Here is an 8,740-nt window from a genome sequence, read left to right as displayed (position 1 = left end):
TTTTTTTTTTTTTTTTTTTTTTTTAAGAATATTGTTTTGCGTTGGTATTATTGGTGAACTCATGTGGCCATTAATATCTAACCGAAAATATGTGCATCAAATGTGAAATCATTTTTATCAAATATTTAGTATATAAGATTTTTTTTTTATTTAATTTCCTTTTATCCATAAACTTTTAAATTTTTATAATTGTTTTTTTTTATTTAAAGATTCATTATTTTGATCTCTGTTTTTTTTTTAATTTAATTTTTATTATGGCTTATATGATTTCAAATCATGCTCGTATGCATATTTTAAATTACTTCTTCTAAAAATAAATATCATAATTATTTTTTCATTTTAAAATTGAAAGAATTCTTATTTTAGATAGTAGATATAATCAATGTGATACCCGAGTAGACAATTAGTGCAGTCAATTGAGCAGTTTTAGCTTAGTGTTGAGTGTAATTGCATACGGTCAATTTAGTAATAAAATGGAAGAACTCCAATGTGACATCTGAGTAAATGTTAGATACCACAATTGAGAGTAGTCATGAGGCAAAAATGATTAATATATATATATATTAAAACAGATGAAAGCCTTTATTTATACCAACCATGAACTCTATAGTTAAGCGTGTTTTACTTGGAGTCATTCTATATTTTGTGGACCTGTTGGGAATAGTGCCGAATCTCGGACATAAATCGTTATATCCAAATTTCAAATCTCGAGAATTCGCACTATATTTTGATCCAGATTTTATTTAAAGTTGAAACCCTAATTTTTATTTTTATTTTTGTAAAAAATAAAAAACAAAATAATAATAATAATAATAATTTTTAAATAAATAGCAAAATTTATGGGTAAGCTATAATTTAATAAAATAAATAAATTATAGTGTAAAAGTATGCCACGTCAACATTTCCTTAGTTTAGCGCGTTAGCACGTGAACCTTGGTTCTTGGGATGCGTATTCGGAAACGGAAGAAGATCAGTTACGTCAGCAAGATTTTAGTCATTTTTTATTATTAAAAAACAGTGACGTCACTGAGGATATTTTAATTAAAATAGGTTGTTAAAAGCTATTTTATTTTAATCTAAAAAATAAGGCTAAATTTAGACCACCTGAAAAGTAAATAATAATGCAAATAAATTTATAGATAGAATTAATGTTTTTAAATTTAGTTTCAGAAATTAATAATAAAAAATAGGAGTCTCTGGAAAACAATTTCATTTTTTTTTTGTTTTAAGATTTTATTTTTGTTTCAAGGTTTCACATTAAAAAAAACATTTAAATTTCTAGTCAAATTAAAAAAATAAAAACATGAACGGTGACTTAGATTTCAATAAACACATTTGGACTAGCTTCAAGGATGAATTAGCAACTCCCGCTTAAGCTAGTTAGGTAAGTTTTACCATCAGGTTGGTTAAATGGATTGCTTGAAATATGAACGGTGCATGCCTTGTGGCCCTTGAACATGATGTGCCTTGTGATTATTTAATGTTTGCTTATTATGTTATGTGATGCTATGACGTGTGTTATGTCATGTTGTATTGTAAGTTATGTTATGGATCTTGTTATGACTTCTATGTCATATGATGCATAATACATTTATATCATATGCTATGTGTCACGGTCATGCTTATCGAAGATGTGTTGCCTATGACCACATGTCAAACCCTTCCCTTTTAACGCTTTTATAATGTATAGTTTCTTTTTTGTATTTTCAAGTGTACAACGTTTCGACAAAATCACGTATACGCTGAACTCTTTTCCTAAAATATCTCTTTGCCCTCATTTTCTAAAACCTTATTCTTAAAGCGGGACTGAGACTTGGGTATACGTCATTTGGCCGATACGATTTCGAGTTGGCTCACTCACTCACTCAGTGGTGAGAGTGAATGTCGCACAAGCACTTGCAAGCATCTCGTAAAACGGCGATTGTGACACCATGTACACTATGTTAACCTAATTGTCTTAGGATTATGAGACACATATGCCACATATGTAACATGGAAGTTATGTTTATGAAAGAATAAATGTACGACTTGCATCATACGCTAACGTCATGATTTATGTCACGCACATTGTGATACTTCCCCGTTATGATGAGTACGAACGCGTACATTATGATACCTATGTACACCATAATATAATGTGGCCTTCTTTCCCTACATGGTTACAATTTGGAGAGGAGGGCAGGTTCATTGAGTACATATATGCCTACTTGTTGAGTCCATGTGCGTGTCCGTGGATTGTGTGTAGAGAAATACTATACATCCATGACCTCGTTATGAAGTATTTTTAATAAAATTTTCAAACTCTAAAAGTACGTTATAATGACGACCTTGATTTTTTTAACTAATCAATTTAATGTAATCACTCTCTCGCCTTGAAAAGTAGTTATAAGAATTGTGACGAGACATGTGAAAACAAATGGTCCCTCAATTCGGTCGTGTGTCTATTCTTAAAATAATTGCAAGAATTTAATGCCACTTGTGAATGATTCATCGTATGAATGACTATATTTATAGATACAATTTGTCTTGATTGATTACTTAAAAAGTTTAATTAATTAATTATGCATCGTTCTAGCTTATAAAGTGTTCGCTTATAAGGTTCTCTGACCATATGATAATAATACTAAAATTTAAATTTATTTTAAATAAAAAATTGGAATGTTAAAATTAATATTTTATAAATTAAATATAAGTATGAAAAATATGTGAAATTTGAAAGGTTAGAAATTAATATTTCAAATAAAATTATATTTATTGAATTCAATACATTAAATTTAAAAATGATTAATGTATATTTAAAAAATTAAAATAAAACCTATATAGTTGAATTTGAATTAGATTTAAATGAGTTAAGTTTTCTAATAATAGGTATTTATAAATTTATGTATATATATATGCACTCATTTATAGTTAGATAATTAGCATTAAATAATTGAAAAACAGTGAATAGGTTGGACGTTGACTTTCATTCATTATTACACTTATAACTATGTATAGGTAAGTTTATAAATTAAAATAACTATAATATTAATTCTACAATATTATTTAAAAATCTATTTCCTCAAAATTAAATACATAATTTAACCCCAAAAAAAAAAAAACTTGGGCCTCAATCTCAGGCTTGAAAACTGGGCTTGGGCTTTTTTCAAAATCAAAAGGGCCCACGACTTGTTATAACTCTTTATAATTCTTAATTTGTGTATATATATATATATATTTTTTTTTTTTTTTAATATAATATTTTCATTTAGTATTAAAATGATTTTAGAAAATAGGAAATAAAGAAAACAGTCAAACACCACTTAAAACCATCAATGCGATAAAAGTTAAATATTTCTAAAATACTGGCAATATATTTTTTTTTTTGAAAATTATGGAAATGGCATATATATATATATATATATATGGGTTATACATATATACACACATGTGTATATGTATGCATATATGTGATGTCCCACGTTAGATGAGGAGGAGAACAAACCACCATTTATAAGAGTGTGGAAATTTCTCCTAGCAGACGCATTTTAAAGCCTTGAGGGAAAGTCCGAAAAAGCCTAAAGAGGACAATATCTGCTAGCAGTGAATCTGTGGCGTTACACATGGTATCAGAGCCAAGTTTTGGACGATGTACCAGCCTTTTCGTTGTTCCTCGAAGGGGGCTAGACACGATGCGGTGTGCCAGTAAGGATGTTGGGCCCCAAAGAGGGGTAGATTTGGGGGCGGTTCCACATCGATTGGAGTAAGGAAAGAGTGCCAGCGAGGATGCTGGGTCTCGAAGGGGGGTGGATTGTGATGTCCCACATTGGATGGAGAGGAGAACAGACCACCATTTATAAGGGTGTGGAAACCTTTCCCTAACAGACGCGTTTTATAGCCTTGAGGGAAAGTCCGAAAGGGAAAGACGTTGGGCCCCAAAGGGGGGTGGATTGTGATGTCCCACACTGGATGGGGAAGAGAACAAACCACCATTTATAAATGTGGAAACCTTCCCCTAACATACGGCTTTTAAAGCCTTGAAGAAAAGCCAAAGAAGACAACATTTGCTAGCGGTGAATCTGAGGCGTTATAATATATGTATATGTATATATATATCCACCGTGGCTCCTCTCTATTAAAAATATTTTTATAAATTTGACTTCTCTTATAATATTTATATAAATACCTCTTTTTAATATCCAGTTTATTGTAATATAGTTGGTAAATGTTATAAAAGCGATCATTTATAGAAAAATTGTATGATGTTGCAATCAAAAGTTTGGGGCTATTTATGTTTGCTATGTTATCATTGTGGGTCGATGTATCGTTAATAACTGGGAATGTCTTTTATGTCACGAAGGACATGCATCAACATTCATGTGTTATAATTCTATAAGTGAAGTAAACGTGTATTGGTCTCTTTGGCCTCCTAGTTTTAACCTCGTAGATGCGTGTGGTTTTGATTTGCCTCTCGTTTTTGTAGGGCTTGTGAGATTTTAAATGTGATAAGAGATACATGAATGAATCGGTACTACATCCGAATGAGAGCGATCGTAAAAAAATGATGTCTACGATAAGGTTAAAAGAATTGAAAGTTAGCATTTAATTAATCAAAGTGGTGTAGAGGAAGGGGCCATAGCGCACAAGTCCTAAGATCGAAACCCGACTCTAATATCATTGAATTAATATTATAATTAATAAACCTATTATATATTCTTAAATAATGATCGGTTGATAATATTTTTAGTATATATATATATATAAGAAATTAAAACAAAATAATATAATAATATAAAAAAATTAATGTATTTGATTGGTGTTAACTCATAGTGGTAGTATTTTAAGTTAGAACAAAGTATTACTCTAGAAAATCCATCATTACGGTAAATTTGTTAGTATATTTTATATATTTGTATTTAGTTCGGGTCAACTCGAAGGTTTTGTCCCATGAACTCGAAATCGAACCGAATCAGTTCGGGTTCAGAAAAATGAACCCAAACTATCTCGAAAAATCTAATCCAACCCAACCCTTTTAGTTAGGGTTGAGTTGGTCCAGGTTGCCGGGTCGAATGTACACTCCTAGTTTCTAAATCTCTTATCTTCCTTGTATATAGAATAAAATATATATTTTTTATCATTTAAAATTAACGGTTAAATTTAAGGCCTCCACCTAAACGGGTTGTGATCGGTTAGACTTCTTTTACTTCAAGTCAACCGATGCAACTCAAGTCTTTTGTTGGTTCGCTACGTGATTTGTTAAATTCAAGGCCTCCACCTAAACGGGTTGTGATCGGTTGGACTTCTTTTACTTCAAGTCAACCGATGCAACTCAAGTCTTTTGTTGGCTCGCTACGTGATTTGTCGTGGGTGCAACTCAATTGTTCGTGATTTGGTTCCTATGCTCGGGTTTATTTTGAGAAAAAATAAAAAAGACTATATGATTGTCGGTAATTATTTTAGTCAAATAGCTAAATAACAGAACATTTGAAAACAAAAATTTGGAAAGTGGAGAATGAATAATTAAAATAAAATAAAATAAAATAAAAATCAAAGATATGCTTCAAAATGTATTTCCATGACGTCTCTGTGATAATAAGTAAACGATATAATTATTTATTGAAAGACAATCGCTAAAATATTAATTCCAACTAAAAGTCTTTTCTAAAAAAAGAAAGAAAAAAAAAAGTCAAAACCTAACGTGGAAAACACTAAAAAAATAAATTGCATTTTGAATTTGGCTGTTTGTGGATTTCATCACATCAAAATTATATATATTTCATTTATGATCAGCAAATATTAGACTTAATTTATGGGTAGAGATATTCATGAGTCGAGTATGCTTCCTCTAGATCTGTTAGATAAACACGATCCTCTACAATGGTATAATATTGTCTACTTTGAGCATAGTGGAACCACCTCCCCTTAATCGAGGCTCGACTTCTTTTCTTTTTTAGTCATTTATTCGACATCTGAGGATTCTATTGGGGCTTTGGGGCTCTGATACCATGTTAGATGAACACGACTCTCCACAATAGTATGATATTGTCTAAGCATAAGTGCTCATGGCTTTGCTTTAGGCTTCCAAAAGGCCTCTTACCAATGGAGATAATATTCTTATATTATAAACCCATGATCATTCTCTAAATTAGCCGACGTGGGACTTTCATTCAACAAGTGTATATATATATATTAAAAAAATAGATTTTTTTTTAAAAAAAAAATTAGTATATTTTCTATTAAAAAAATGTAAAACATTATAGTAACTATATTTTATAAATATAATATAATATTTTAAAAAATTTATAGAAGCTCAAATTTCTATATTCAACATAGTTTTTTACAATAAAGCCGAGTGGAAACGAGATAAAAAATATAATCTCTATTCTTATTTTGTTGAGCTAACGGAGAAAATTTTCTCTCTATTTTTTCATTATCCATTTAAACTAGGATTCTGCTCCCTACCCGATAGTTATATGCAGTAAGCCGTTGTTGTTGCATTTTGCTTACATTCCCATATAACACAAATTTTAATTTCTCAAATCTTGCTTTCAAAATCTCTGTGCCTCGTTTTCTAAAACTTTCTTCTTTAACCGAGGCCAAAGGCTTGAGTGTACGTCGCTTGGTCGTAGGCGACGCAAGAACAAATAGACTTAACTCACTTGTTGTTGGGAAGTGAGTGTCACACAATCACAAGTCCGCTGCCCTCAAAGTGCAATTACGACAACCTGTTTGGCGTGGATACCTAAACTTTAATCGCGATATTTAATATTAAAACTTTAGACATAGCAATTTAATAATCTCAAACCCACTTCAAATATTCTCATAAATCAATACTACTAACACAAAATTTTAAAGCTACTAAAGGTGCTACAAAAATATTAATAGATATAACCTTTTTAAATTAATCCAAACACTTATTGTTAATGTAAATTCAGTACATCTATTTTTATTATTTCATCTTTTTTTTTGTGGTAATAAAAATATAATGTCAATTCATTTTTAATGTGGCCGTCGTCAATAAAAATATCATTACGTTAGTGAAAATTTAATACATTGATCTAAAATATTTTCAAATTCTCTCTCCCACCTTTGCTTTATTTTTATTATTCTACTTTTTTTTATTATTATTATTAAATTAAGTCAAATTTTCAAAGCTCGAGAAAATAATTTACCTATTTTTATTTTAAAGATTTAAATATATAGCGAAGAAAATCCATAAGGAACCAATATGAAATAAAAAAATATAAAAATTTATTGCGCGACTAAATCTAATATATTTCTTAATTTTAAAAAATATTTAATAGTGTGTAAATTTAATGTAAAATGAATTATTTTAAGATATAATAAATTATATTTTAAATATTTATGGACTTATTAGACATCTAATTTAAAATATATACTCAACTTAATGGATAACATAGATGTCGTGTGTCTATATTTTTTAAATAAAGAAATAATAATATATTTTAAAAGAGAGAGAAAATGACAAAATTTTTATGAACATCCGTACAAGATTGACACAAGATTTAGAATATTACAAATGAACCAAAATATATGTTCATACAAAATTTAATAAATAGTTATTGTTAGTCAACGACTATAAATTTATTTATTTTTTCAAAATATTATTTAAAGATTAAATTATATATATATATATATATATATATATATATACATGCATGCATGAATGAATTGCATGATGTACATAAAAAATCCATCGAGCATGTTGTTTGTATTGCCCGATTGTTGGCTCTCTCGCTTGCTCTCTTAAGAGAGGAGACGACTGATAGTAGATAGGCTACGACGTTTATAAGAATGCTACGTGATTGATGAGTGAGAGAGAATAATTAAACTTTTTTTTTTAATAAAAATGGTTATTGTTAGACGAACAACTCTCCACAATGGTATGATGTTGTCCACGAGCGATGGAATACCAATTATAAATCTATGAACATTCCCTAAATTAGTCGAGGTGGGACTTTCATCATCCAACACCTCCCCTCCAATAGAGTGTGCCTCCCCTTAATCAAGGCTCCACAATGGTATGATACTGTCCACTTTGAGCTTTGGGCTTCCCAAAAGGCCTCATATGAATGAAGTTAGTATTCCTCACTTATAAACTCATGATCATTCCCTAAATTAGTAGACCCGGGACTTTCATCATCGAACAGTTATCGGTTAAATGTTATTGTAATTAATTAAAAATTTATGAGCACTACCAAAATTAAAATAATTATAAAATTAAGGATCAAAATGTTATTAGTTTTAAATTGAAGGACCAAAGATAAAACTTTTGTAGAGAGACAGGAGAGGTGATAAAAGGAAAAAGGAGAAAAAAAATTATATTACATTTATATTTATTTATTTTAATAAAAATGGTTATCAAATTAATTTTTATTATAATTAATTAAAATTGTAAGAGAGCTACCAAAATTAAATAATTATAAAATTACGGGTCAAAATGTGATTAATTATAAATTGAAGGACCAAAAGATAAAATATATGGAGAACGATATATTGTATGGATGGGGAAGAGATATAAAGGAATTTATCGGCGTTGATTAATAGCCGCGAGATGCAAGAGACCGGCATGGCATTAGATTCCATGATTTCCTGTTCTACCCTTTAGCTTCTCGTGTTATGAGCCGTCGGAACTTCCACTTATGGAAATTCGGTGATAGAAACTAACCATGGTTTGGTTAAGCTCTGGTTAGCTACGGCTCCTCGTGAAGCCTTTAAAAGGCAGCCTCATCAGCTTCGT

The sequence above is a fragment of the Cucurbita moschata genome, unplaced genomic scaffold, assembly GCF_002738365.1.
Source record: "Cucurbita moschata cultivar Rifu unplaced genomic scaffold, Cmos_1.0 Cmo_Scf00051, whole genome shotgun sequence".
Taxonomy (NCBI): Eukaryota; Viridiplantae; Streptophyta; class Magnoliopsida; order Cucurbitales; family Cucurbitaceae; genus Cucurbita; species Cucurbita moschata.
This window is presented reverse-complemented; position numbering follows the sequence as displayed.